Here is a 27,208-nt window from a genome sequence, read left to right as displayed (position 1 = left end):
ATTGACAAAAACGTTTTGAAAATGTTTAAAAACAAGGAGTTTAAGAAAGAAACAACATTTTCAGGGGCATGTTCCCAGTCTCGGCGTACTTCTTACATGAAACTAACTTCTCATCATTGGTTATACACTTGCAGAGCACTAATGTCCAATCCAGCTTCCTGCATTGTGCAGAGTTATAGAAGCCTAATGTTGCACAGAACAAGCACTCTAGATGACATAAACTTGTAACATATAACAAAGTTACGAAAAAGAATACCTTGGCGCTTTCACATTTTTCAATAAAGTTTCAGAAGTATGCATGACTGCGAACATTTTTTAATGTCATCAGAAACGGCAAAATAATAGAAGTACAACGAAGTTCTCGATTCTAATCGAAGTTAACGGAGACAAAAAAAAAAAATGCCACTGCAGAGCAATTACTCAGTGCCTCAAAGAGCATCCACGCTATAAGAACAGCCCTCAAGAACCAAGTTACTCTGAAGGCTCGAACAGCGTGATCCGTCAGCTTCAGCTTGCTTCTTTAATGTAGCTATTTGATTGCTTGCACGATAGGAGCCACTTTCAGTCGTCGGGAAGTAATTAAGTTACGGACTCCAAAAAAAAAGGTTCCTGCAGTTTATTTGCTCCCCTACTTTTTTATCTGAACGGGCGTCGCTTAACTTCAGAGCAATTTCCAAAGTAACTGTCTACACTCGTCTTGCATTAGCGCAGTGGATTCCACCAGATAGATGGGGAGCGGAAGGAACCCAGACGGGCCGCATCATATATCTGCTTTACAAGAAGCAATGGCAACAAGATATCTCGAAAGCATAGGCCAGCTAAATATAGTTTCGGAATGACTAATGCGCATTCGCCTCGTATATACGCCCAATACGCCAGTCGATTGCAGAGGCGAAGTTGTTAGGACTCGCCCCCAGCCCGGTTGCTGCTGCTGCTGCTCCTCTTTCTCTCACTTTCAGCAGCGCTGCTCTTTCGGCCAGTATACCCCGCCGCTCACTTCGTTAATCCAATCCAGGCAATCATTCTATATACTTTCCACAGCGCGCCGATCCTGTTCGCGTGTTCTTTTTCCTTAGGTCTTCATTTTTGGTGTCTTGTTGTGTTGGTTGTGCCGCTACCTACATTACCTCTCGCTCCCCTTCCCTCGCTCCGCTGACAAGAGGGAGAGAGAGCGGGCAACTGGCGCACCCTTACGGTCCGTGCAAGAGTGCGGCCAATAAGGAAGAGAGTAACGCTTCTTCGTTCGGCAATGGTACTGGACGTTGGAAAGACACCGGCTGTCACTTTTTGCCTTGGTAGAATTTTTTTTTATCTTCATACTAACACGTCGTGTGTCATGTGCTGTCTTCCACTCACGATTTCATGTTGCGCGTTTTTATTATTTCTTGTGATTTTTCTCGTTTGCCTATATAACTAGGAATTTTTACACTCGCAGCACTCTTGCTTCTTTTAGCCTTCAAAATAGACATCTTAAGGCTTCTCTCCCAGCGGCTAGCATTAGAAACAAATTAAAAAAAGACAAAACAGAAGAAGCACGGAAGCCCCCTGACCGAATGCAATATCCCGTATCTCTCCGTGCAGGGAGACAGCAGATGGCTCGCGCTTGCAATATGAGAGGCTAGCGAAAAGTGGGGAATTCAATTGCCTTCTTCCGTTCGTTTAGAGATTCTTCAATTCGGTCCTGCCAGGAGAGCGGTTCAATTCTCTTTTTTTCGCCTGGCTCCCCTTGGTTTATGCTTGTAAGGCGGCGTGCACATAAGAGCGCCAGAACATAAATTTTGGACGTATAAAAGTAAAAACAAAAAGTAACCTTAATAAACATTTAACGGATGTGGTGGCGTCCTGTTATTTACGAGAGTACTTTTGTCCAGCTATATCCTTGATCCGCATATTGATCGAGCTGTTTAGGGCAACGCAAGATATCAACCTGCCGTTTTGCTTTGAAAAAACAAACAAAACAAACATATTGACGATTTAGTATAAATACTGACGTCCCGCTTCCTTTCTTGATTTGGTCATTCGGATAGAAAAGCTTGTTTATGTTAGTAGAGCCTGCTGGTTAGCAGCGTATGCATTTGTCTAGAACGCCAATATGCCAGCTAGGCTATTTCAGGAGGCCGTTCCTCAGTGAATAAAACCCCGTATCGTGATTGGTCCAACTTTCTTCACAATATTTGCCAATTTTGCAGGCAATATCTAGCAAAAAAAAAAGCACTATAGCTTTACAACCATGATCAAACGATTTATTGCTGTTGGTTAAGGGCAGTAAATTCTTAAGTAAAGCAATCGTGTTAGAGCAGACTAAAAATAAATGAAGCCGAGTTGTATCACCCATATCGAACACGCTTCCTTTCACTGTGAGGGGGAGCGGTTAGGAAGTCGTGCCAAGACAGCTATAACCTGGCCTCGTGCAGATGTTAGACCATAGGCACGATAATAGAGAATAGTGTCATTAAACGGACCGCCTCAGTGCAGGTTATGCAGGTTTCGAAGCCTTAAATTTTGTTTCTTCAGGGAATAATCCTATACCATAAAGCAGCTGAATGTTTTATTGCACGACGCAGACGTGCAGTTGGTGATAGTACTGCGGTCAGGAAGATACTAAAGAAGATCAGGTTCCTTTCGTAATATTGACCAGTCTGTTTAGCTCTAACTGGATACTTCATGTTGAATGATGGAGAACTTTGCATGGCTGCAAATGAATGATAGAGAACTTTGCCCCCCCCCCCTCCCCCCCGGCTAACCTTACCAAACATGAAACGATTCATAAGGACAATTAGCAATACCCGTATTCTTCTTGGCAACCTGGCATGAGCAATTCATCTGCGAATTGGCGTTGCTTACGTAGTCCATGAACTAGCATTGTACTGTTTCTTCAATTCTTCGCTGGAATTTGATTTTTCTTTTTATAGGGGATGACGTAAGAAACAATAAACATTGAGCAGTTCGACGCTGTCGAGCATGGATATTGATCGATCGCAAAGGATACATTACAGAAGTGCAAGATGCCGGGTTAGTTGGTACTGAATAATGAAATAAAACAGCGCAAGGAACGGGACGAAACACGAAGGAAAGGAAAGCGCCTGTGTCTTTGTTTCCTTTCCTTCGTGTTTCGTCCCATTCCTTGCGCTGTTTTATTTCTTCATGATACATTACAGTTGACGGCACGACCATATATCTTCGATGCATCTTCGTTATAAAAGAGGTTGCGTTTTCAGTTCACCCGAAGCCACTTGATATGCTTGCATCTTTGTTATAACCGAGGTTGTGTGTTCGTTATATTCGACGTCACGTGGTATGCATGTATATTCGTTATAATCGAGGCTGCGTGTTCGGTATATCCGAGATGACGTGGTATGCATGCATATTTGTTATAAACGATGTCATATGTTCGTCATGTCCGAGGTCACGTGGTATGCGTGCATCTTCGCTATCCCGCAAAACTGGCAAATGAACGCATGGAGTAGAGATAACGCTCGAAAACCTAGGGTTATGTAACATGGCAGCGGTAATTAAACGTGAAAAAAAGTCGCAACCATCAATACAATTGATGCGGAAGAGTACGCTGTAGCGTTTGTATTCTCTCCAGATGAAGCAGCTACCGCGGCTGACTTATCAGACCATGCATGAGGATGACGGAAACCAGTCTATCAATCGTCGTGTGAACTACCGTCCTGCTCTGCACTCCAACGATCCAGCCCCGCAATCCCAGCAGGACGCCGTACTCCTCCAGTCTTCTCCACCTACCGCCTTCCACATCTCTTCGGCCCAGTCGAAAAAACTACAGAATGGTGCCTAAAATACGACGAAATATTCTGTATTTATGTTGTATATGCCAGATGTTTTTGTAGTTCTGTATTACTTTTCTGTAGTTCTGTAGCTTTTTATGCAGTTGACTTCTATTCTCTGTAGTTCTGTAGATCGTTTCTGTTGTAACTACAGAAAATTCTGATGTTATACTGCAGAAAGGTCTGTTGTCACAACAGGTTCCCTAGGCAAAAAGCCGCACGGAAATTCTCTCCTAATAGAAAATGTTCTGTAGTCATTTCCGACTTAGCCCTCTTCCTTCCACTTCCCTTTGATGGCCGAGAGGTAGAGCTCCCTCTTTCCAAATTACTAAGTGCAAGCGGAGGCTTCAGAGGGACAGACGTATTTTTCCAACATAAAAATTGGAATGATAACTCATTGAGACCTTAGAAAATAAACAGTTCTTGTTTAGTCAGCACTGCGTCGAGTCGTTTGATGCATCTTATATTCAAAATAACTACAAAACAACCAAGGATGTGCCATATCGCTGTAATTGCCATGTCACATGAAACTTGATGGAAAACGAGCGAAAACACCCGCTGATATGGCTCAGTGGTTAAGATCACGCTCCGCTAGTGAAATCGAGTAACCGGTTTCGAATCTCACCATTTCGAATCGATCCGTTGATTTTGGTCACGATCTGATGGCCTCATGAAGAGCTCACTGTCATTCGCTGACATCCTGACGAAGTCTGGCGTTGACAACGAAAATACGAGGTGGGGCATCGTGAAGTTAAGATTAGAGGAGTTCAACGCTCCTGAACCGAATGTGGAGTGAAAGCGGCTGCGGAACCGGAGTACCCGGCTGCGAAGCCGGCCGTCGGCAGCTGCGCTTCGATGGAGGCGAAATAAGAGGCAACCATGTGTTGTGCGATGTCAATGCACGTTTAAGATCCCCAGGTGATCGAAATTACTCCGTTGTAGGCGGAATCGACTTTCGTGCCCTGCGCATGTGATGCCGGCAGACGCTTTCCTGCTCCACTCGGTCAGCTCTCCGCGACAGCGTGCGCATGCGCAGAGCGGGAACTACCCTCCTGTTCCTCTCCGCGCCAGCGCGTGTATTTGCTGGGATGCCGCTATCTTCATCCGCATCTTTGTAGTAAGCGCAGGAACAGAACATCTGCGGAACGGCGCAGCTGGTTGCCATGGTTACGGCGCATGCGCAGGAGCGGTTTGTGCCGCGCACGACGGCTTTGGCTTTACATGGAGTAATGAAGTTTACGCTTTAAAATCTTGTCCCCACTCAGAGACCGACGGAGAAGAAGAGGTGGGACCTCGTGATGAGCTCATGGGGATTCGCCGACATCCGATGAACTCTGGAGTTGCAGGCGGGAAAATAGCTCTAAAAATATTCGAAACATTCAATTCTTACATTCATTCATGCATGCGGCTAGATATTTATGCAGTCAATCCTATTATGGTTTATTATAGTGCGGTGTTGTTAATAACTGAGGTCGGGACACGGGAGTTGATACGAATCGACGGATATATGCAACGCGTTTTTTTTTAATTATTTTACCATATTACTAGTTTTATGTTTGTTTTTATTTACAGCCTCTGAAGACTGTTAGTTCCCTTAAACGAACAGCAGACGGGAGTGTTTTCTTTATACGAGAGGGAGATACCTCATAGTGGAGAACAACTATAGAAACTTATACACACTGTAAACGACGTCGGCTGTGTGGTATGCTTAGTCTGATGGCTCGTGTCTAAACGAGCCGACTGGCGAAAATTTCGCCCTTGATGGCTTAGTTTATGTTGTCTAGGCGTATTAGATATTCACCCATTCTGATTATATGATACAGGTAGAAATATTGTCAAACTATATTTTTACGAAAAAGCATTTGACTCAGTTGAAACCTCGGCGGTGATGCAGGCATTGCGAAATCAGGGGGTAGACGAGGCGTGCGTGAAAGTGCTGGAAGATATATATAGTGGCTGCACAGCAACCATAGTTCTGCATAAAGAAAGCAACAAAATTCCCATAAAGAAAGGTGTTAGGCAAGGAGACACAATCTCCCCAGTACTATTCACAGCTTGTTTAGAGGAAGTATTCAGAGACTTGGAATGGGAGCAGTTAGGGATAAGGGTAGATGGAGAATACCTCAGTAATCTGCGATTTGCTGATGACATTGCCTTGCTAAGCAACTCGGGGGATGAACTGCAAATAATGATTGATGACCTAGACAGGAAAAGTAGAAAGGTAGGCTTGAAAATCAATATGCAGAAGACTAAGGTAATGTTCAACAGCCTCGGGAAGGAACAGCAGTTTACATTAGGTAGCGAAATACTAGAAGTAGTAGGCGAATATGTCTACTTGGGACAGGTAGTAACCGCAGATCCGGACCACGAAAAGGAAATAACAAAAAGAATACGATTGAGATGGAGCGCATTTGGCAAGCACTCGCAGATTATGACTAGCAGCTTACCGGTATCGCTCAAGAGGAAAGTATACAACAGCTGCATCTTGCCTGTACTCACCTATGGGGCTGAAACGTGGAGGCTAACCAAGAGAGTTCTACTTAAGTTGAGGACAACCCAGAGGGCTATGGAACGAAAATTGGTAGGGGTAACATTAAGAGATAGAAAGCGTGCAGAGTGGGTCAGAGAAATAACTCAAGTTACCGACATTCTAGTAGAAATTAAGAAGAAGAAATGGACATGGGCAGGACATGTAGTGCGAAGAGAGGATAACCGATGGTCGCTGAGGGTAACAAACTGGATTCCAAGGGAAGGAAAGCGCAGCAGGGGGCGGCAGAAAGTTAGGTGGGCGGATGAGATTAAGAAGTTCGCAGGGGTCAAGTGGATGCAGCTAGCACAGAACCGGGTTAAGTGGAGAAATATGGGAGAGGCCTTCGCCCTGCAGTGGGTATAATCAGGCTGATGATGATGATGATGATGATATTTTTAACTCGAACGTAAGTATTCTTCCTGAAGAAATCACTAAAGAAAGTACAAACCAATTTTTCTGTGTGTGCATGTTTTTCCTTTCGAATAGTGCTGAAAATAGTAGTGCACACTAGCCTCGATGCGGAATTTTTCCACGGCATCTAAAATTTGTTTCATGAAGTTTCAGTTTCAGGTTCGACCACAAGGCGATGGTTGCGACATCACGGAAACGTTTAGACGCCTTATTCATGAAAAAGAATATTCATAAATATTTGCTGGTCATTTGTTTTTCATGATTTCGCAAATAAGTGGTCTTGCGTAATAGTTAGTAAGAATTGAAATGATTAAAGTGGCAATCCTGCTGCAGGTTTCACATTGTTTACGTGATTTAAATGCGTTTGTAACGTCAGAGTCGTCGCAGGGCGATTGGAACCGAAACTGAAACGTAAGAGAGGAAGCATTTATTCATCAATTATTTATCGAATTGATGCGCAATCCGGGATGGCGTGCATATTTTCGAACGTACTACGCATCATTCCAAAGACAGAATGCGCAGCTAAAATGTTCAGTGTCTGTTCTTTTATAAATAGCAATTAATTTTTGCCAGAATATGCAGTCGATTGTTCTCAGCAAGGTACATTGCTAGTATCAACTCCAGTAAAATGTTACGTATCTGGCAATATTTCAATGAATAAACAAAAAGAATTGCCCAATACAGCTCCGTGGCAGCACTCGCTGTGCTTGGGTAACTACAGCTTCGAATACCACGCTCTATGTAGCTCTGTGCTTATATGCGATCCAACTGGTGCATGACGTACTCATTGATATTATATATCAGAAATGCATTCATTGTACATGCACCGATGAAAGCGCGACAACCAGGGTGATAGAGTAGAAATAAAACACCGAGGCCATGGACAACGCGGAACTCGCCGGCTGTGATTAGAAAAATGCAAATGCGGCCGACTTCTCCATCTCTCTCGCACGCGCTCCAACATGAACACTACGCGCGCTCCGCCATAAGCCGAATGGGATTGCACCCGTTCTCGACTCTCCAGGGCACATCGGGCGGCTTCCTTTCAAGAAGCAGCATGTGCGTCTTAAAGGAAGCGCGTGGATTCCGAGTGAGCTCACTGTGAACGCCACGCTCGGTTCGTTCCCGGTTCTCTGTGTGTGTCGAGGGCAAACATTGACTCGGCGGGCTGCTCTGTTGGCGAACCGCCGCCGGGTCCCTCCCCTCGGGGAGTACAGACCGAGCATGCAGGCCGTCGTGTTGGCTGTTACAACGGGGGCGCATATTGCTGCCGCCTCCGGATTGAATCAGTCGGCAGAGGACAGCGCGTTGTCGGCCGCTGTCGATGGCACGCCACAAGCTCCCCGGGTCTCTGATGTAGCGCGCGCGCGCGGAATTGATTGCCTTCGCGAGGAGAGTGCGGTAAAGGGAACAGCGACGCAACCCGGAGCATGACGGTAATTCCTTCATCGCGGTACGTGTGCTAGGTTGTGTGGGTGGAGACGTAGCTTGCAAATGATGAAACCTGTCCTAGTGGGTACGTTATACAAAGCAGTGCGATGTAGATACGAATCGTGCTGTTATATAGTTTGCAACAAGCTAACCCAGCTGAAATTATCCCATGGATTTCCAGAGTTGCAACACTGCCGGCGAAATTATAAGTGCAAGAGAACCATACTTGCTACCTTTGCCGTGAGACATCACTTTCATATATATGCGCATCCGCACGTGTCGCCAGACAGACGACTCTACCTGTACATTCACAGGACTGACACAGTTGCTTGGGACGTCAACTGGCTATGTACAGTTGAAGTGAGCCATGGCTGGGTCGTGGACAACGGTGGCTTCGAAGCAGCTAGCTTGATAGCCGGAACCAAGTGTATGGCGGATGATGGACCTTCAACGTTTTTCCTTATTGATCACTTGCACCTTCGGGGAGTGGTTTTCGACCCTTCAGCAGGACCTCTTAAACGATTATGCTGTTGAATGTTACCGCTGATCAGGGCACTATGAATAAGCACTTGAATATGGCTTATTTAAGAATATTTCATTCCCATTTCTTAATGGCAGTTAGTCATGGGTATTTATATTTAAATATTCTGGGCGACACTAAAGCTCTGCTTTAAAGGGTAGAACGCGATAGCGTGAGCTACCAGCCAACGTGTAAAGCCCCGCTCAAAGCAAGTGTCATGAACGTGCCTGCATGGCCTAGGGGTAACATGAGTGCAACGGTCCTGGCAGGCTGAGTCCGATATCACCATATTATTCGTTAAAATAAATGAAGAGGCCTGAGCTGACAGTTGCCACTAAACATAACGTCGGGCATCCCTACTTGCTGCCAGTGCGCGGTCATGTCAGCAAGCTCTGCTCGTGATTTTTCGCTCCCGATGCCAACTCCAAAGCCGAGTTTTCGGTGAACCTTAAAACATGCTTTGATCCCATCATTAGACTCCAAGCGATAGCTTTAAGCACGACCTTCACTATCCTGAGAACTCCAGGCGCTCCCTTTTCTCTCGCATTAGAGAAGAAAGTGTTTCTTGTTGTAAATGTCGTCACCATTAATGCATATTCATTGTCGTTTACACTATTTGTTACACCCACTAGAAACAGTGGAAATGGTAGCAATGCAAACTTAAATCTACCTGCTACTCGTAATTTTTACGGTCAGGGCCCAACAATATGTTGGTGGAAGAATATGGAACGAATCCATACCTTTTGAATTTAAAGTGGCGACTAACTTTTTATTCTCCTTCAAAAGAATCTGCTTCGCGTAAATTGCTTCTTTATAAAACTGTTCAACAAGAGTTGTTCTTTTTTCCCGCTGATTCTCACCTGTTTTCCAGTTATGTCTTATGCTATATATGATTTGTGTAAATCAACTATTTGGTACTCTACACGTATTTCTCCGTTTAAATTCCCTTTACGTGTTTCCTTTTGTGCTCATTGATTCTTTAAACGCTTGTGCTACGTCACTTAGTGTGTATACAATCGCGCTGAAGAGTTCAAGGTTGTCACCACTGCTTTATATCTGTGAAATGAACCTAAACTATCTTCAGCTCTTAGGTAAGCATTTGTGTATGCCTTGGCACATTTTTTTGAAATAAATTAAGAATTAATTGATTAATTCACTAACTGAAAAAATGAGCGTCCCTTGTCCTGCTTATTTGTTTTTGGTTCATTATCACTCGTATTATTACTCGCATGCCTGAAAAAAAAATTAAGAAGGGTTCAACGCTGCTGAACTGAACATGGAGCGAAAGCATTAGCTGCGGGTGACCGAGCATTCTTCTTCTTCGTCTCATTCTTCTTCCCGCTCTTCTTTTTCTTCTTCTTCTTCTTCTTTAACCGGACACGGACACGGCACGCAGCGACGAGCGGTTAGACCTGGCGTAATATTGCTTTCGCAATAAACTATATATCAGACTACGTGCACTGAACATGAGTAATATGTGAAAATGAATTGTATATGCGAAAGAAACACCGTAACCTAAAGTACATATTACGAATGGTGTCGGCAGCAGACGTCGGGGTGATCTGCCTTAACCGATTATGGTCAGCGACTGCCATTAAACTTACCTGCTCTCCGATCAGATTTCGTGCGACTCATGTCGCTAATGGCTGCAAAGTAACACTGAATTACATGTCTGCTGTGTAGTCTATATAATTCAGTTCGCAAGAACCAGATGTGGAACTTCTTTCCAACGGCAATGTAAGCAATAAGAGTGCTAAAACGTGCAAAGTCAAAAAAGGTTTATGTCTTAGGGCTACCGTATACGATTACTACTCTCGACGTGATACATTTATGCACGAAAAGAGAAGCTAAGAACATTTTCAAGGAAAGATGGGGGGCTGAGAGAAAACATATGTGGCATAAACCTGCCTCCCGCCTTAAATAATGAAATGTAAGGATGTGAAAATTCAGCGGAAACTATCTTACTAGCTCAAACAAAATCAGAAGGTCACGTTTAACTCCTAACTCCATCTAAGCCATCACATACTAATCAAGTCATTTCGGTTATAACGCGACAGTCGAAACCTGCCAATAAGTGAAAGCCGAGATTTTTCTTGCACCCTTACATCGTGTGGGTATGTAGAATTATTTAGAGACGCTGTATGGCTCCACTTCGATTACCTTTAAGTTTAGTTGTAAAGTTTAAGTATCAATGTGTCTTTGACATGGCGAACATTATCTCACAAGACTCAGGGCATATATAAAAGCTCAGCATCTCTATAACGCACATATCTGAGGAACAAAATGCATGCCTGATTCTGATTCACACCAGATGTCTTAATTCGACTGGTAAATATTAAATTGGCCAAGCCGATATTAAATATAGGTTCTCGCTGTCGAGCTTCAAGATGAGATTCTGTGCGATTTCGATCACACTGCCAACACCCTATACATACACCATAATCAGTATCTGCATGAAACATGCATTCATGGCATTCTGTCTATACAACACAGACGTACTACTCTTCTCGCAACCCAACAGAGCATCCTCAGAGTTCTACTAAAACATCACAGCCTATTTTATAAATATTTTAGCTCATCATAATAAACATCATCATCCCAGATGCATTACTTGCAAAAGGACAAATGTCTCATCCACATACGTCGCATTAGCTGCATCTAGAGCAAAGTATGAAGCAAATTTCTTTCTCGTGTGCCCGACTGACTACCATCCATTCCTTGCTAAATTTACCACTTCTAGAATATTATTCTGAGAAACTACATGATCATTTGTTATCTGATCTCTTCGCGGCAGTGTACTCTGTCTCCTAGTTCATTTTCTTGTCCCATTTACGCCAGCGTACCACAATTCGTCTTGTTTCAATATCTATTCTGCTCCCTTCCAGTATAATAAGACTAACCATATAAAGTTTCTTTCTAAACGTCGTTGTGACGCCCGCATATAATTTTAAGCCTTCTGGTCAGGCTCCGTTGTTTGCCTCTATGTTGTGCCGAATGCTTTCTTTTCAAATATTTAGTGACATGTGCTGTTCCTAATCTGAGAGTTCCTTCTACAATGTAACGGAGTCTTATTTTCTTGATTATTTGCCTAACGGTGCGATTCTGAGGTCACAAATACGATAGTGCGGCAAAAATAGCCAACTATTATAAAAACAAAAAAAGCTTGAAATTGCTGTTTCGCGAGGAGTCCGGTTTTGCTTCGCTCAGCGATGCTTTTCAGGGCGTCTGGATGGCTTGTTGACTTTGCGTACTGATGTTCTCATAATATTGTTCACTACCTATAAATTCTGGGCTAACAGAGACCTCTATGTGTGCAAATTTTGGCGCCTCCTGAAAAATGAGACAAGGTTAGATGCTATCCGCGCATGCGCTAAACGTCACACAAGGACACGATAATGTAGGAACGTCACCCCAGGCGTTCCGAAGCCTTCTGCGTTCGACAGCCATGCTAAATTGTAGTTTACGTTAGCTTGAAATTTTATTTTTCATTTTTTTTTTGTTGTACCCAGAATAGCGATGTTGAATTGCAATGAAGGACAACATCAGTTCAGTTCAGTTCAGTCGTTCAGTCGTGTCCGACTTTTCGTGACCCTATTGACCATGTCACGCCACGCTTTCCGGTCTCTATCTTCCTAACATCACATAACGTCATCTGCAGTGCCTCGAGGATGCCATCTAACCATCCCCAACATCAAATCTTTCTCCAGCGACTTCTCTCTTCTCATCAGATGACCAAAGTAGCTGAGCTTTAACTTTAGAATTTGACCCTCCAATGAGCAGTCAGGGTTTATGGTCGACAATATTGACTGATTTGATCTTCTGGCAGTCCAAGGAACTCTCAAGAGTCTTCGCCAGCACCACAATTCAAACGCGTCAATTCTTCGGCGGTCAGCCTTTTTCACAGTCCAACTCTCGCATCATACATCACAACTGGAAAGACCATAGCACGAGTTATACGGATCTTGGTTGGCAGACTAATGTCTCTGCTCTTTACTAGGCGGTCAAGGCTAACCATTGCTCTCTTTCCCAGAAGCAGGCGTCTCCTAATTTCATGGCTGGAAGGACAACATAGATACAAATAAATATGACAATGCCGGTAAATTAGAAATAAAAAAATTGGGAGCCCGGGACACTTAAGCTCCGGCTATAAGGATATGATGCTTCTCGCGTTATGCTCCCCTCCTCTACCTCTCTTTGCTATCTCTCCCCACGATCGCACGTGGGGAAAGGAATTGAGGAAATGCGGCAGTTAAAAAGAGTGTGCGTGAAATCAAAAAGACACTGAAATGATAACACAAGATTATAATCCGACGGCATTGGCATATTAGAAACTTAGGATGGAGGATTTTTATTTCAAAAAAGACGTGAAAATATTTGATTTCGAATAGCGAATAGAAAATCCTTCTGTTAAATTAGCTGCATTAAAACAAAATTGTGTGTTTGTGTGTTCAAATTATTCTAAATGAATCGGCGATGTCCTCAAAGCTTTCTAATACTATGCAAATATCGGGCAAGAAGCTCTAATAATTTCCCGGTGCATTTTTGTTCCACGACATTTCCAAAAGCAGTGACCACACAAGCCACACTTCTTACCGCTGAGATGTCCATGAGCTGGATTGAGCAGGGTTTAGCTCTCCAATGCGTTCGCGTGGCGGCTGTTGAAATGCTTATGCATGCTCTAATAACTCTAATAATATGACCATCAGGGGTTGGAAGACGCAGTGGGCCCCAGGCAGGTTCAGTAAACCCGACCTTTACCTCCCCATCTTGCAAACCACGGCTCATACGCAGCTGCGAATAGTCTCGTACCTTCTTAACGAGGAGGCCTTAGCGTAGTCCTTTTTATTGTCGCCAAGAAAAAGCAGTAAAGTTATGCGTATAACTTAACGAGGGTAGATTTAATACACTGATTTGGTGTTGAGAGCCATTAGTGGAAATGAGTGTTGCTTTTTATAACAGCTGCAGGTTTAACTGCGTAAAGTATAGCAAAGTATAACGCAGCGCCGCCGCTAGCTGCGTTGTACTTCAGACGAGTGCTTGCTCAATATTTTCACAAATAGCGAATGCCCACTAAACTACAGGGGCATTTAAGCTACGCCTTTAAGGGTATCACTATAGAGCTTAGGCTACCGCGCGATATATAAAACCCCGTTTCAACCAAGCCATATGAATGTGCCTGCGTGGCGAAAGAGTAGAGTACCGCACTCCGCGTCCACGAGCACTGGAAGGTTGATTATTATTGCGGTAGCAATACTGCGCCAGGTTTCGAGCCATCGCTTGGTCCCGCGGTGGCACCGCGCTTGGCTTTAAACAGCCAAGGAGGAGGAGGAGCAGCAGCGGCAGAGGAAGAAGAAAACAAAGAAGTAGAAGAAGACTGTTAACTTAAGCTCTCGCTTCATACCCTTAAAGGATCAGCTTAAGTGTCCCCAATAATGTAGCACCTTACACTGGTCCCTGACTTAAGGCGTGATAGGGGAATAATGTAGGAGGCAAAAGAAGCTTCCATTGTTGCTTTCGCAATTCAACTAGGATTAACCAGAGCTAAACCACAACTGATTTTAATACTATTTCTGGCCTCAAAGGAGCATCAGGAGTTGGCTGTTCCTACCAACTCTGTGATATCGCGTGGTCTCGTTAACTCGCAAAAAAAAACGAAAAAAAAAACGAAGAATTAGAGCCAGTCCATGTCAGCTGCCAGCTACCAACTGCCAGCGCAATGGCTGCCATTTCTTGCTCACAACCCCGACACCGAAGCCGGGTTTTCATTGTAACTTGACGTTTAAGGATGCCACGTTAAACTATGAAATTGGCATTCGATTCGGTTTTCAGCTAATTTAGTCCCACCCCAGTTTGTAGGACAGCCTCTTCAATTTCGATGCGCTTTGGAGAACAGTATTCTCAAATCACTATGTAGTTTCGAGTGTTACTACGTATCAGAGCGCCACTTAGAGAGATAAGAACCGTCTTTCTTTTTATTACGTACACTACCAGCGCATTTCAGCCATGCGGTTTCATCGCAGACTACCGAGACTGCGCATACCCGCTGACAAGCCCATTTTTGGCGCACGTGCGCGAACGGCGATTAGCGTAACAGCGACTCTGTTCGATCAACCGTGGCGCAGCCCTAGTAGGAGGCAAAGGTCGTTCTTTCGACCGGTGTAGAGAAGCAAGTAGCGGACCATTAGCGAAGTTCGCCAAAGAGGGGCGCTTCCGTGTGGCCGACTGCTTATCGTGTGGCACACCCAGTCATTGGACGCCGCGGGTGGATAAGCTCATTTGCAGTCAGGTGGCCGAACTCGCCGAGCATCAGCTGCCATTCCCCCCAGGCAGTGTTGCCCCGTTACTGATTAGTGCGTGGTGCAACAGGGGTGATCCTCGCGGCATTTCATCGGGGTGAACAGCGCTCGCACTATCCTTCTGTGCGGGCCATCTTGCCGGAGGACCGGAATTACCGCGCGGCGCTTGTAAACAGGCTTATGTCGTGCTTGTTTAGCTCAACTGCAAGCGGAAAGTTTGAGGCTACGGTTCACGTTTTCTTTTCTTTTTTTTTTTTTAGTTCTAAGCTCCACAAAATAAAACAAACTTGTGGGCCTTCTTAATTAAGTTCATAACGAAGGATATGAGAAGACATTTGCCACTAATCCACCTTACCCATTTTTTTGATAGTCTGCTGGCTGTCGAATTCTAGCGGTGGTCCACCATCAATATTTTTGGGGTGGGTCACCACAAGTACCTGCGACGGAGGTTACGAAGACGTACTCGAATGCCACAGAGAAAGCATTAAAAAGCAATAGACGCGTTCTAAAAGTCTCATCATCATTATCTAGCCTGGATATATAGCAACTGTAGAGAAAATGCATCTGCCTTATCCCCCCAACTAACCTCGTCCTAATACAGCTTCATCTCTTTGATCCCCGCAAACTTCCTAATCTCATTCCCCCCCCCCCCCCCCTCAACTTTCTACCGCCCCCTCCCTACTACACTTGCTTGCCCTTGGAATTGAGGCGCTACCTTTAGCGACCATAGAAGTAGAACATAGGACATAGTAGGACATAGTAGAGCATAGTAGAACAAAAGCAAAACAACAGAAATGGATTCGAATTCCGGCGCCCCAAGATTCTCCACAGGGTAAAAAAAGTTGTGAGGGACATTTAAACTTCGCCTTCAAGGCTATGCCGCGATAGCACAGGCTACCATCCGACATATAAAGCTGCATTTTAACCAAGCCGTATGAGCGAACATGCGTGGTCTAGGACTACCATCGCCGATGTCGAAACTTTCAAGAAAGCTGCTGCTGATTTTGTATGTCCTTTCTCTGTGTAATGCCTTCGGATCTTGAGAGTGTTGAAAATAAATAAATAAATAAATAAAACAGGGCTGTTTTTCCTGAATATCCCTCGCAAAAGTGCGGATGGCAAGTAATCATCTAGATTTGGAACTAGAGGCTATTGCGCAGCCAAAAAAAGAAAGAAAAAAAAAGCTACCAAGCGGATCATAACTGAGATTATCAGACCATGTTCGCAAAAGCTTTAACTTCCTCTTCGTCAACGTCCTACGCATTGTCGTCATTTTCGTTTTCTGTCTTGTATAGTCAAATCAGAGAATAACCTGAATCCCACGCAAAACAAATCAATCTGAGGGGTCCGAAAATGCGAGCACTTGTCCAGCAACCTCCGTGCTTGGCTGCCCTGTACCAAGGGATGAAATAAGTGACAGAATTCGGAGGACTGTGGTACATAAAGACTCAGCACTGAGCTACGTCACACACATTCGAATAAATGCCAGCCCCCAGCATGCGTCATGCACCTGGGCGTATGCTGTACACAAAACAACGGAACAGCAGGCAATGCTTCTCTGAGATGTGCATCCAAACCCCAGTATGTATAGTTGAAAACTAACTGCGCTTAATTAATACCCATTTTTACCCTAACCGTTCGAGCGACTGAATTCTCCTTTTTCGCATATATTAGCACATAGCAATACTGCAGCAGCCTATCAATCTATACCAATTATTAATCTATCTTAATTTATATGAAATAAAGGCTCATCTCTTAAATATTAAGAGGCCCCGCTGAAGATTACATCAATATTTTAAATCAAGGTGCTGCCGGCTAAAGAAAAATATTAGAGCTGAGGGTATGCGGCTATGAGGCACCTCGGTTAGCTGAGGAAGAAAAAAAAAGCTTTAATCTGTTTTTCAGAACTACAGACGTGGGTATAACCATGCATTCATTTTTTCTTCCTGTATGCGTTAAAAAAACCGCACCAGCGGCTCAAGCGTTATGAGTGCGAATCCCTACCTACGCAGGCTCCATCTTACTATACATCCTTAAAAAGAACAAGATTATCAAGAAGCGTTACCACTGAACCACTTCGATTGCATAATGGTTCGAAATGGTTGTGCCAGTAATATCGATGAGCGTTTTAACGTGATTCTTTTTAAGCTCCATGGAACAAAATCTCTAATAACATGTACTTATGGCAGTAGCCGTGTTTACAATAAAGAAAAGACTCAAGAAAAGGAACGGAAGAAACCTTTACACCGAATGGTGGCCCATATGCCACAAGGTTTGCTACTTTCTGGAGCGCAATAATAGGTACGGATTCCAAGAAGTCGCTTTGCCAACCGCCGTGCCCCTTACCACACGCAGTGCGGCAGCTCCCCACCTCTGACGCTGAAGGAGTGGCCCCGTAAGAGGCAGGCGATATCGCCTATAACGTACAACACCTCTTATTCGACACGGCGATTCATCCGAGCGGAAAACCAGAGCTCGGTGGTAGTTTACTGCGTACCAAGCAGACATACAGTCTCCTGCCACATTCCCCGTAGTCGGTGTTCGCTCTACACCTTGCCGAGCATTAGAGCTAGATACGACAAGAACTGTATTGCAGCCAGCTATTGGTTCACGCCAGCTCCTTCACGTCGGGTAGTCGAGCGAACGCTGCAGCTGTTCCATAGCGTATGCTTGAGCAGTGATATGGACGCAAGTTTTCGCCAACGTGCCATATAAAGACGTTTGCACGCTTTACTTCTTATAACGCCCGCTTTATTGCAAAAGCAATACTACTCACACTTTCAAGCTTTCGCATGACCCGGCCGCAGTTACGTCTTACCCACGTGACGCTGTGACGTCACCACGCGACCCACGGGCTGGCAGGAGCTGCCAAGTTGGGTCTCTCGCTTCACATGGGACGATTATGTCAGTATGAGCCTGCTAAGACCCTGGCATTCACGTTGCCCCTATAGGCCACTAAGGCACGTTCCTATGGGTTTGTTAAAGCGAGGCTTTATATGTGGGCTGAGGAAGAAGAAAAAGGGAAGAAGAAGAAGAACGCTCGGTCACTTGCAGCTAATGCTTTCGCTCAATATTTGGTTCAGCAGCGTTGAACCCTTGTAATTTTTTTCTTACTTCCTTATTATAAAGTCTGCTCAACGTTTCGTACTAGGGCGGAAACTAGAAATCAACAAACACACACACTGCACCCCACGATATTTCCAAAACTACTCCCGCACTGTAGCAAAAATCATTTCGCATACCACAACGCCATGGCGGTTTAGCAGATAGAGCGTTAGACAGCTGATACAAAGAGATAGGTTCGATCTCGACCGCGCAGGCCACTTTTCGATGGAGGACAAAAACAACTGCCCTTGTACTGTGGATGCCAATGCACGGTAAAGAACCCCAGTAGGATTAAATTCCGACAGTCCTCCAGTGCGGCGTCACACACTGCAAGGGATGGTTTGGGACACCCCTATAAACCAACCAGACTAACCACTAAGCTTCGTTGTTGCCTGCCGCCTCAGTGCTGCAGCCCCCTATCCTCAAGCCCACCCGCTACCGATGGAAAGGCCTGCTCTCCAGATCGGGCCTAGATGACTAGTTCGTCATAGTGCACCGGGCTAGGCGGCGGCAGCCCAGCTCGGCGCTGAGAGGTCCTGCCAGACATGCAAACAAATGTCTTTTTATGAGAACCGATAGATGTTTTCTAATCTCACCACTTACCCAACATTATAGCCGCTACTAGCAACTCTGATCCATAACACTCTGGGTAGTTACAGCGCCGTACCATAACTGAATCGTCAACCCACTAGAAACGCCGGCGCTGGCATGGAACGTCTAATAAATTTTATGCGAACATCAACGGTTCTTTGTAGTGCCGTGAAGACTTGCCCAGCTCACGGTCATTCGCAGCTCATACTCTACAGCGTACCCGACGCCATGCCAAGAGTGGCGGGAACGGCTAAATGACATGGAAAGAATATCGATTTTCTCTTCCCCGAGCTCACTGGTTGGTTAATTGAGCGTGTTTCGCGCGGCGCTGTATAACATTGGTTTCGAGTTTTACATTGCCTGCTGTCACGCGACGTCTGGGTTTTGAAGAGCGTTTGAGCCAGCGTAATTGCTGAACGGTCACGCCAGCTGAGCTATCAACACTGGTGAATGCGCTTTAGAGTGTCGAAATAACTACGTGTATCTCTTCTTTTTAACTGTTCTGGTCGGTTGAGCTGAAAGGCGTTACATGACTGCCCAACACGGCCTGCACACGTTTTCGGCGCTTGTCTTATGGAGTCGGTCAATTCTACTTTATTAGAGACAGCACAAAAGGAGCAGTTGAATCCACGTGCATTACATTCGGCTAATGTAAAGTACTGCACTAATTAAATCAGCCAAATAAATTTGACATTCGCGTATCAAAATGACAAAAGTATTGCGGCACACTTGGAAATGCGCCTAAAATCATGCAGACTTTCATTTATATTGGTGATCCAGATATCAGGCCGTTTAACACTGTCTCTAAGCGGTAACAAAGACTTTTTGAAATGCTCTTTTGTTCTACCCCCTTTCCACCTCCCTAGCCCTACTAAGAAAAACGTTATTCGACGGTAACTTATCTGAATTAAGATTGACGTTTATACGTATATTCGGATAAGAAACTTTTGATTGAGAAAAACTCTATTATTGTAGTAAACATACAATAAATATAGCGTAGGGATTTTGCGGAGGACGCTTCCGCTTCTTATCGGCTGGCAGCAGTATCACCAAAGGGAAGCGAAAAGAAAATATTCCCTTCTCAGTAATCTAACAAAATAAATGGGAAGGTTTCTTCATGAATTTCCAAGCGTAAACTTCACCTACAAGAGCCAATAATTCAATGGACGTAATGTTCTGAAGGATATCGAATATCGTTAACTTAAACGACGGGAGTGTGTTCTTCCAGGCAAGCTTCAAGGTTCTTTTCCGTGTTTTGTTTCCTTGCTAGATTAATTTGAGCGACCGGCCCAACTTCTCTCGCCAAAAGTCAATATTGAATTCTGTCCCAGCGACCCCACTTTTATCTGCGACAACGTGACAGCTCAGTTCATTGTGCAGTTTTCCGTGTGAACTGCTGCAGCAAAAAACTAAAGAATAAAGTCTTCGATATGCAAGACCAGTAATCAATTTTTATACTGTCGTTACTAAAAAAAAAAGCACGAAACTCTTGACAAAACTAACCAAAAGTGGTCAGACTAAACGCATAGGCCCATGACAAATATAGAAGGGCTAAAACTAACTGTGTAACTGACCATTGTACCAAGCACAGCGCAGTTATTAGTACAGAGGAATAGATGTCGGAAACTGCCCTGGTAAAGAGCACTGAACGTCAGTTTAGGTTTAAAAAAAAATGATACCCATTCCATCTGAAAGAATGAGTGATGACAAACCTCACTCAGTAATTAGTACGTAAAAGCGAGTATTGCTAATATTGAGAGAACAGAACTTATCACTGCTGATGTATGTCACCTCACAGCCAGTCCAGGTGAAGTACCAAAGAGCGTCTACCATCAACATTCAGAGGGTGCCTTGAAATGTCCCGTATATTCCCCCAAAGTTGTTCCTTTGGGGTCGTTGGATGTCTCCACACCTTCTAGCTGTAAAGCTGCGTTCCCTCAACGGAACCCAAGTAGGGGGAATAAAGCAAAATTCGCACGGGCACCTAATTACAATGTGTTCGCCATGCGGCAACTTTATAAGCTAGGACAATATATTTACAAGGAAAGGAACGCAGCAAAGAAATTGATCAAGTTGTTTCAGAGCGCTCAGGAAAGGAAAGCGTCATCAGAGAAAAGTACCGGCGAGTGCTCGATAGGGGGAGTCTTTCACGCAGCCGCTCCCTTTCGATGCTTACAAGTTTATCCATCCTTTTCGGATGGTACTCTGTTGGGCCATCGTTCGCCCTGCTCTCTTTTCGCGCGTTTTTAGAGCGCTTGTGTGCCCGTTCGGAGGTTCAGCCGCGTCGCCGTTGGTGCTGTTGCGAAAAGGAGTCACGAGTCAAAGATAATTCCGCAGAAGAAGAGAAAGAAGAGCCACAAGATCTGCGCCTCTATGGGTCGTGAGAAAACAAAGGGGTCATTTGTTGCTACGCACACATACATATAAGTATCTCTAAGAATCTTTGCCTCAATATATCACCAAACATTGTTGTATATCTGCGCTGAAATTTCATATTAGGGAGTATCGCAATCGTCCTTGCGATCTCCCCAGTGCTATATTTACAGCTTCCTTAGAGAGTGTATTCAAAGGCATGGCAGCAGTTAGGCATCAGGGTAGATGTAGAATATCTCAGTAATCTTCGATTCGCTGATGACATTGCCTTCTCATGTAACTCAGGGGACCAAATGCAAATAATGATAAATGATATAGACAGGAGAAGCAGAAAGGTGGGCCTAGAGATTAATATGCAGAAGACTAAGGTAGTGCTGAACAGCCTGCGATAGGAACAGCAGTTTAAAATTGGTAGCGAAGCTTTGGAAGTGGTAGGCGAATATATAACTTAGAACTGGTAGTGACCGCAGATTCGGACCACGAAAGGGAAATAACTACAGGAGAATAAGATTGGGATGGAGCACATTTGGAAGGTAATCAAACATTATAACTAGCAGCTTACAGGTATAACTCAAGAGCAAACTGTAAGCAGTTGCATTCTACCGGTATTTACCTACAGCTAGTCGGTGAGCCATTTCGCAGAGCCTCTGAGAGCCAAGCTGCGCATGCGCGAGGAGCGAGTGACGTCACACGGAGCACAGTTGGAGAGCCGCGTCGGAGCCGCCGCCGACTCCTCTGCGCGGGTGACTCAGAGGTGCTGCCGCCGCCTCAGCTGCGCATGCGCCAGAAGAAAGTGACGTCACACGGTGCACAGCCGGCACGCCGGGGCTACCACCGACTCCTCCGCAGCGAGGTGATGTGAAGCCCCCGCTGTGTTCGCCGCAGATGTTGATTCCGCAATCCGCCTTTGTCACAAGGCCACTCTTCGCATGCGCGCCCCTTTCCTGATTGAAAACGAACCACCAACCAAGCTGTGCATTCACAGTTCTTGGCCTCCGTGATTGACGCAGCAGGAGCCGATCGCAGAGGCCATGCGCAATTTATGTTCGTTAGAGGCGTTTGCGACAGATGGTGGCAGCTGTCAAGTGAACACATCGCCACTTCAAAAGCAGCTGCGCCTCCCAAGGACGTTTTCAGCCAGCAGCTGACGAATTTTCAACCACTCCCCAGAGGGCGCCACATCTTGTGAAAAAGGCGGATTCTACTCGGGATGGCCATGGGTCAAACCACAGCCAATATTTTTCATTGCTTCGTGCAGTAGCTCTGGATCTGTTTTAAGGCAAAAGCCTTTAATAGCTCGTCGTTGTTGTCAGCAAAAGTGTCACGCTTTTGCGGGGCTCTGATTGGCTGTGGTGAGAATGACGTCATAGAGGTCTCGACCAATCACAGGGCGCTATCGTGTGACAGTCACTGCCAACTCGGGCCTCTCCTTTCACATGGGAGGATGATATCAGAATCAGCCTGCCAAGACCCTTGCATTCACGTTACCCTTAGGTCACGAACACACGCTCATACGGCTTGGTTAAAGCGGGGCTTTATATGTTGGCTGGTAGCTTACGCTATCGCGTCATACCGATTCAGGCGTCCGTGTGGCACCTTTCATTTGGCGCTTAATTAAAAACCGCACCACACAGCCTACAGAAGCAGATCCAGTAAAACCAGGAATCAACGAATTTCAAACAAAGGCTTTCGCCTTATCGCACTTTGGTGGTCCAAAGTGCCGCAAACATTTCGCGTATTAGTTTTCTGACAAGGACGCAAATCGACTTGTCATTGTTTATGGTCGGAGGGAACTTGCCTGTATTGCCTAAAGTGCAACAGGTCTGACGTGTGACCCGGAGACTCCAGGCTCGATTAAAATCTCGGCAGAATTTCCTTTTCAGTGTAACTGTTTTGTTTTCCATTGTTATATTCATCATAATCTTTGTATGTTTATTTTTTACCTGTAGTGCCAATATTATATGAGTATTTTGCTGGATGGATACGCAAATAATAGGTAAAAATTGAAACAATGAGTGTAAAAAAAAATGGTAAGAAAATGCTGGTTACACGAAAAGATACTTGAACACTTCAAGATGAACAAGGAAAGCGAGTTATATCAGTAACACGTAGAAACAGCTGCTAAAATACCATGAATAATCGCTATGAGCAATGCAATGTACACGAAGGTTTTCAGGATAATTACATGCTTAAATAGAAACACAAACAGTGTCAAATTTTAAAAGGTACAAGACTGCGCTGTGGACAAACAAAGCCAAAGCCACTCGTTAAGTTGCCATATAACAATAGAAATTTATACAATGTTTTATTCCATTTTAAGCGCGTCTGTCGGCCAGACCCTTTAGAAAAATTAAGACGTGTAATAATGTCATTTCTGCATTATTGTTCTGGTATGTGTGAATTACCCGTGCGAGTTCATGTTGTTGTGGCATCACGACCTTCTCAACGAATCCACATTTTCGTCACAGGACATGGGACTGCCTCCAAACGTGCGCTCTAAAGCTATCGCGTTATAACCCCCCCCCCTCCCCTCCTTCTCTCAAGAAGGCAGAACATGGGCTGGCCTCTTTTAGTACCTAACATGAAACAAGATCTCATAGCTAGACACGTCCGAATACTCGATTATCCCAACCTGCAACAGATATCACTCAAATGAAATCGCGTACATTTTGTAACTATAAAACAAAGCTGCGAATGCATATTTTTACACAAAAAAGCGTCCTACTCCTTTATGGTAGAGCCCCAACAGATTAAAGAAAAAGAAATTTTATTCGTTTATTTTGATTTGTTTACGTCATTGTTTGTGTCGTTATGAGATTGTTGCAAGTGGGCGATCAAAACAATTGTATATTTACAGTGAATAAGGAGCATTTCAAGCAGATTAAAAAGTGAACGTGCCATAATTACGATAATCTGGTATGCAGGTTGCAAATCAATATTATAAACATGAGAAAACTATGTAGGAAAGCAGTTCTGAACAGAAAATGTCTTAGCGGTAGTGGATGCTGGCTAGCCGGTGGAATATTTAGCACTAGCAATGGTTAACAAAAGTTCAGCAAAAACAATTCAGAAGAGAAAAGTAGTTGTTCAAGAAAAATTTAATGAAACTTGACCACTGAAATGCAGGGTTTCGAACTGCGCATGATGGCGGTCTTGACGCTATCTCCTCCGTGTACTCTACTAAGCGTTATGTGCCATATATCATGAAAGCTTCAGTTTCAACGTCTGTATAAAAAATACGCACGCAAGCCAGTCAGTGTTACAAGTTTCACTATACTGATTTCCCTTCCAGTTACTGCAGCCTTCTATTTGCTCTCGCTTATCATTTGAATGTAACCCTCTTTTAAGTTGGGACTTTCAGTGTACCTCCGGAAACACAGTTATATGAAAAGTTTCATTTCCGAAGCACTGCGCTCACCTCCACATGCTGAGCAGCCTGTCTAAGCGAATATCTAACCAAGCTGGTAGAATGCGCAACTGGCTCGCGTTACAGGACAACTTCTTTCATTTCGCTGGCTGCGACGTTCCAATACGGGCGTAACTTCATTTGGTTTCTGTCATGCAACGGTTACCTGTAGCGCGAGGAAGCCGAGCTCTGTCAATATTTCGAGCACAGTCGAAGAGCGTACTTATTGCGGGCGCTTTCTTGCGTTGCAGACAGTACAAGCTGCAGCTCGACAAGCACTTAGACGAAAGCCAAGTCGGGGTCGAGGACCGCGAAATGACAGACCTTTTTGGAGAGGGTTAGCTTACGACACTTACTGTAAGGCGTTGCTCCTCCTACCTCCCCCCCCCCCCCCGCCCTCCCTATTCTTACCACCCGTCTTTTCTTCCGGAGAAAAAAAAAAAGAGCAATAGGACAGATGACGCTTCTAAATAAAGGGCGCGAACGCGGAGCTCCGAAATGAAAGGTCGCTTTCAAAATTTGGAAATTCCGCATTCAAAACCCGTTGATCTACACCTGTGCCATAGAGGGAAGAGGAATTTATGGAGCGTTAGCGTTGCTCTTTTGCGACAGCCGAATTACCTGCCAGTACTGTCTACGCAGAGGTCGAAGAATAAAAAGAACCATTTAATTTGCGTTCTGTCAAATCGTGCTTCCATAATAAGGGCGACAAGAATATTTTTCAACTCTTGTTTGTTTTACGAAAAAAGATATCCGCCAGACGTACGCTACCTTGGGTGCTCAGTCATTTTCAAATTAGCACTAAAAATCACTGTGTTCTTTTAGGCAAAGCAACAGATTTTTTTTCTCACTGTCTTCCTGTGCCTGTGTTTGGCTGAAACTTAGCTCGCCAGAATTCGCTCGTATTTCTATATTAAGTTTCCTTTTCTTAAGTTCGCACTGTCGATATCTTCCTGTGCCTCCTCTTTCCAACGCAAGAAGTTTCAGATATAATGACTGTAAAAAAATAAATAAATTACTGACAAACAAAGGTTTCGCCTTGAAGCAATGTCAGCATTTCGACCATGGCGCTAATCTTGAAGACACCAATAATTTCTGGCGCCTGCATGGGATACATGCAGATATTACGCCCTTAGAACAATGACTCGATTAGTCAACCCCCAAGAATCATCCTCAGCAACTGTGTATACTATCATGCTATCAGGCTCTTGATATATGTGAAGACCAAAGCCATAAATAATTTGATTATTTGCTGATTGATTGATTGATTGATTGATTGATTGATTGATTGATTGATTGAAGTAGGTGACTTTGAACGAGTCTTCGATGTCATTATTCATGCCGTAAGCAATTGCTTGTAGTGAAGTTTCCAAACAGCACGTTTTTTTTATTTATATCTTTAGTGGTGGCCTTGGACAATAGTGCTTAGCACACGTAGCATTTTCATTTATTTTACAGCGTATAGAGGTCCATTTATTACTTTTTTTTCTATCCCCAAAAGACGCTTTTACTTCGCAAAGCAATGAACAAAGTTATTAAGAAGTGTGCGTCAGGCATCTCATCTCCTTCAGAGTCCGGCCTCAAAACGAGCCGATTAACCATAGTTACGCTCAGGTAAAACGTATAAAACCGATTGGAGGCACATGCAGAAATCATCGTAACTGACAACATTCTACACTCTACCTACTCCAAAGATGTAGGCCGCCGAAGGACCCATTACACGCGCAGGTTACTTTAGTTTCCACCCATATAGCAGTGAAGACTCTCTCATTCTGGCGCACTCAAATTCATGCGGAACACAGGATCACAAGCCTTTTATTCCGTGGCAGAAGTTTTCAGTGTTTGCAACTGCGAGGAGTGCTTTCGACGATGCAACCTTCCTCCAAGAAACTGGCGTTCGTAAATATTTGAGCTGCGTCTCGAGAAGTGCCGTTTCTAACTGCCTTGAAGTCCCGCGTGTTTGCTGAGCGCTTTAGAATCCAGGAGGCTCGCAAGCGTAGCTCTTTTGTTGTGTGGACTCGCTCCTACGATGAGAGCCTTCGCGCTGATACATGGAGCACATGACTGAAGATGGCACTTAATATATAAATTTTGCTTGTATTGGTTGCCACGCCACCATGAGAAGGAAGCTTTCCGAAACTTTGGAAATGGCAGAGACAGCTCATGTATAGCTTCTTAGAGTGCCGATAAAAAAGCACTAATACTTGTCGAAGGATCATTGAGAGCAACAAGATCTTCGTCGTGTGAAAGGGCAGTATCAGCACATCAAAAGGCAAATCGTTCAGGTAATAACTGCTAGGTCGCTGAAAATTTAGCACTCTCACAAGGGTAGTCTATGTGTCTTGTGGAGCGAGAGGTTTTTCTCTAAATACCAACGAGAAATGCGGGTTGCTACTGCATACTGAATTTAGTGCGTCGCGTGTTTCAAACTACAATAGCACTGCTATTTGTCTGCTAACTACAGTTTGTCTGCAGTAACCGAGCTAGTGCCATGCCCAATGGGAATAGGGAACAAAACAAAATCAAAATTCTGGGGCTGTCATTTATTCTCAAGTTTTTCCATGATCCTTGGCCCCTTTTCATGTAGACGGTACTCGATGCTTTTTGAACGGCGAATGTTCAGCGCTGTCATATTCACAAAATGATCAAGAAAATGATGGTGTCTTGCGTAGACAGTTTGACGATGGTTACTTCAGTGATGGTTTCATTATTACTTGTTAAATGATAACAGCGCGGATTATTGCACTCACCTCCTGT

The 27,208-nt window shown here is 44.4% G+C and overlaps 1 protein-coding gene across 1 annotated transcript in view; it reads right to left on the bottom strand.

Annotated features, from left to right (window-relative positions):
• The window catches only part of LOC146207871 (monocarboxylate transporter 10-like), a 123,549-nt gene that overhangs the window by 9,770 nt on the left and 86,571 nt on the right, over positions 1 to 27,208 (bottom strand). The gene's annotated exons all lie outside the window — the stretch shown is intronic.

The sequence above is a fragment of the Amblyomma maculatum genome, chromosome 1 (assembly GCF_055883805.1).
Source record: "Amblyomma maculatum isolate TAMU_Amacu chromosome 1, ASM5588380v1, whole genome shotgun sequence".
In the NCBI taxonomy this organism is placed as follows: Eukaryota; Metazoa; Arthropoda; class Arachnida; order Ixodida; family Ixodidae; genus Amblyomma; species Amblyomma maculatum.
This window is presented reverse-complemented; position numbering and strand designations above follow the sequence as displayed.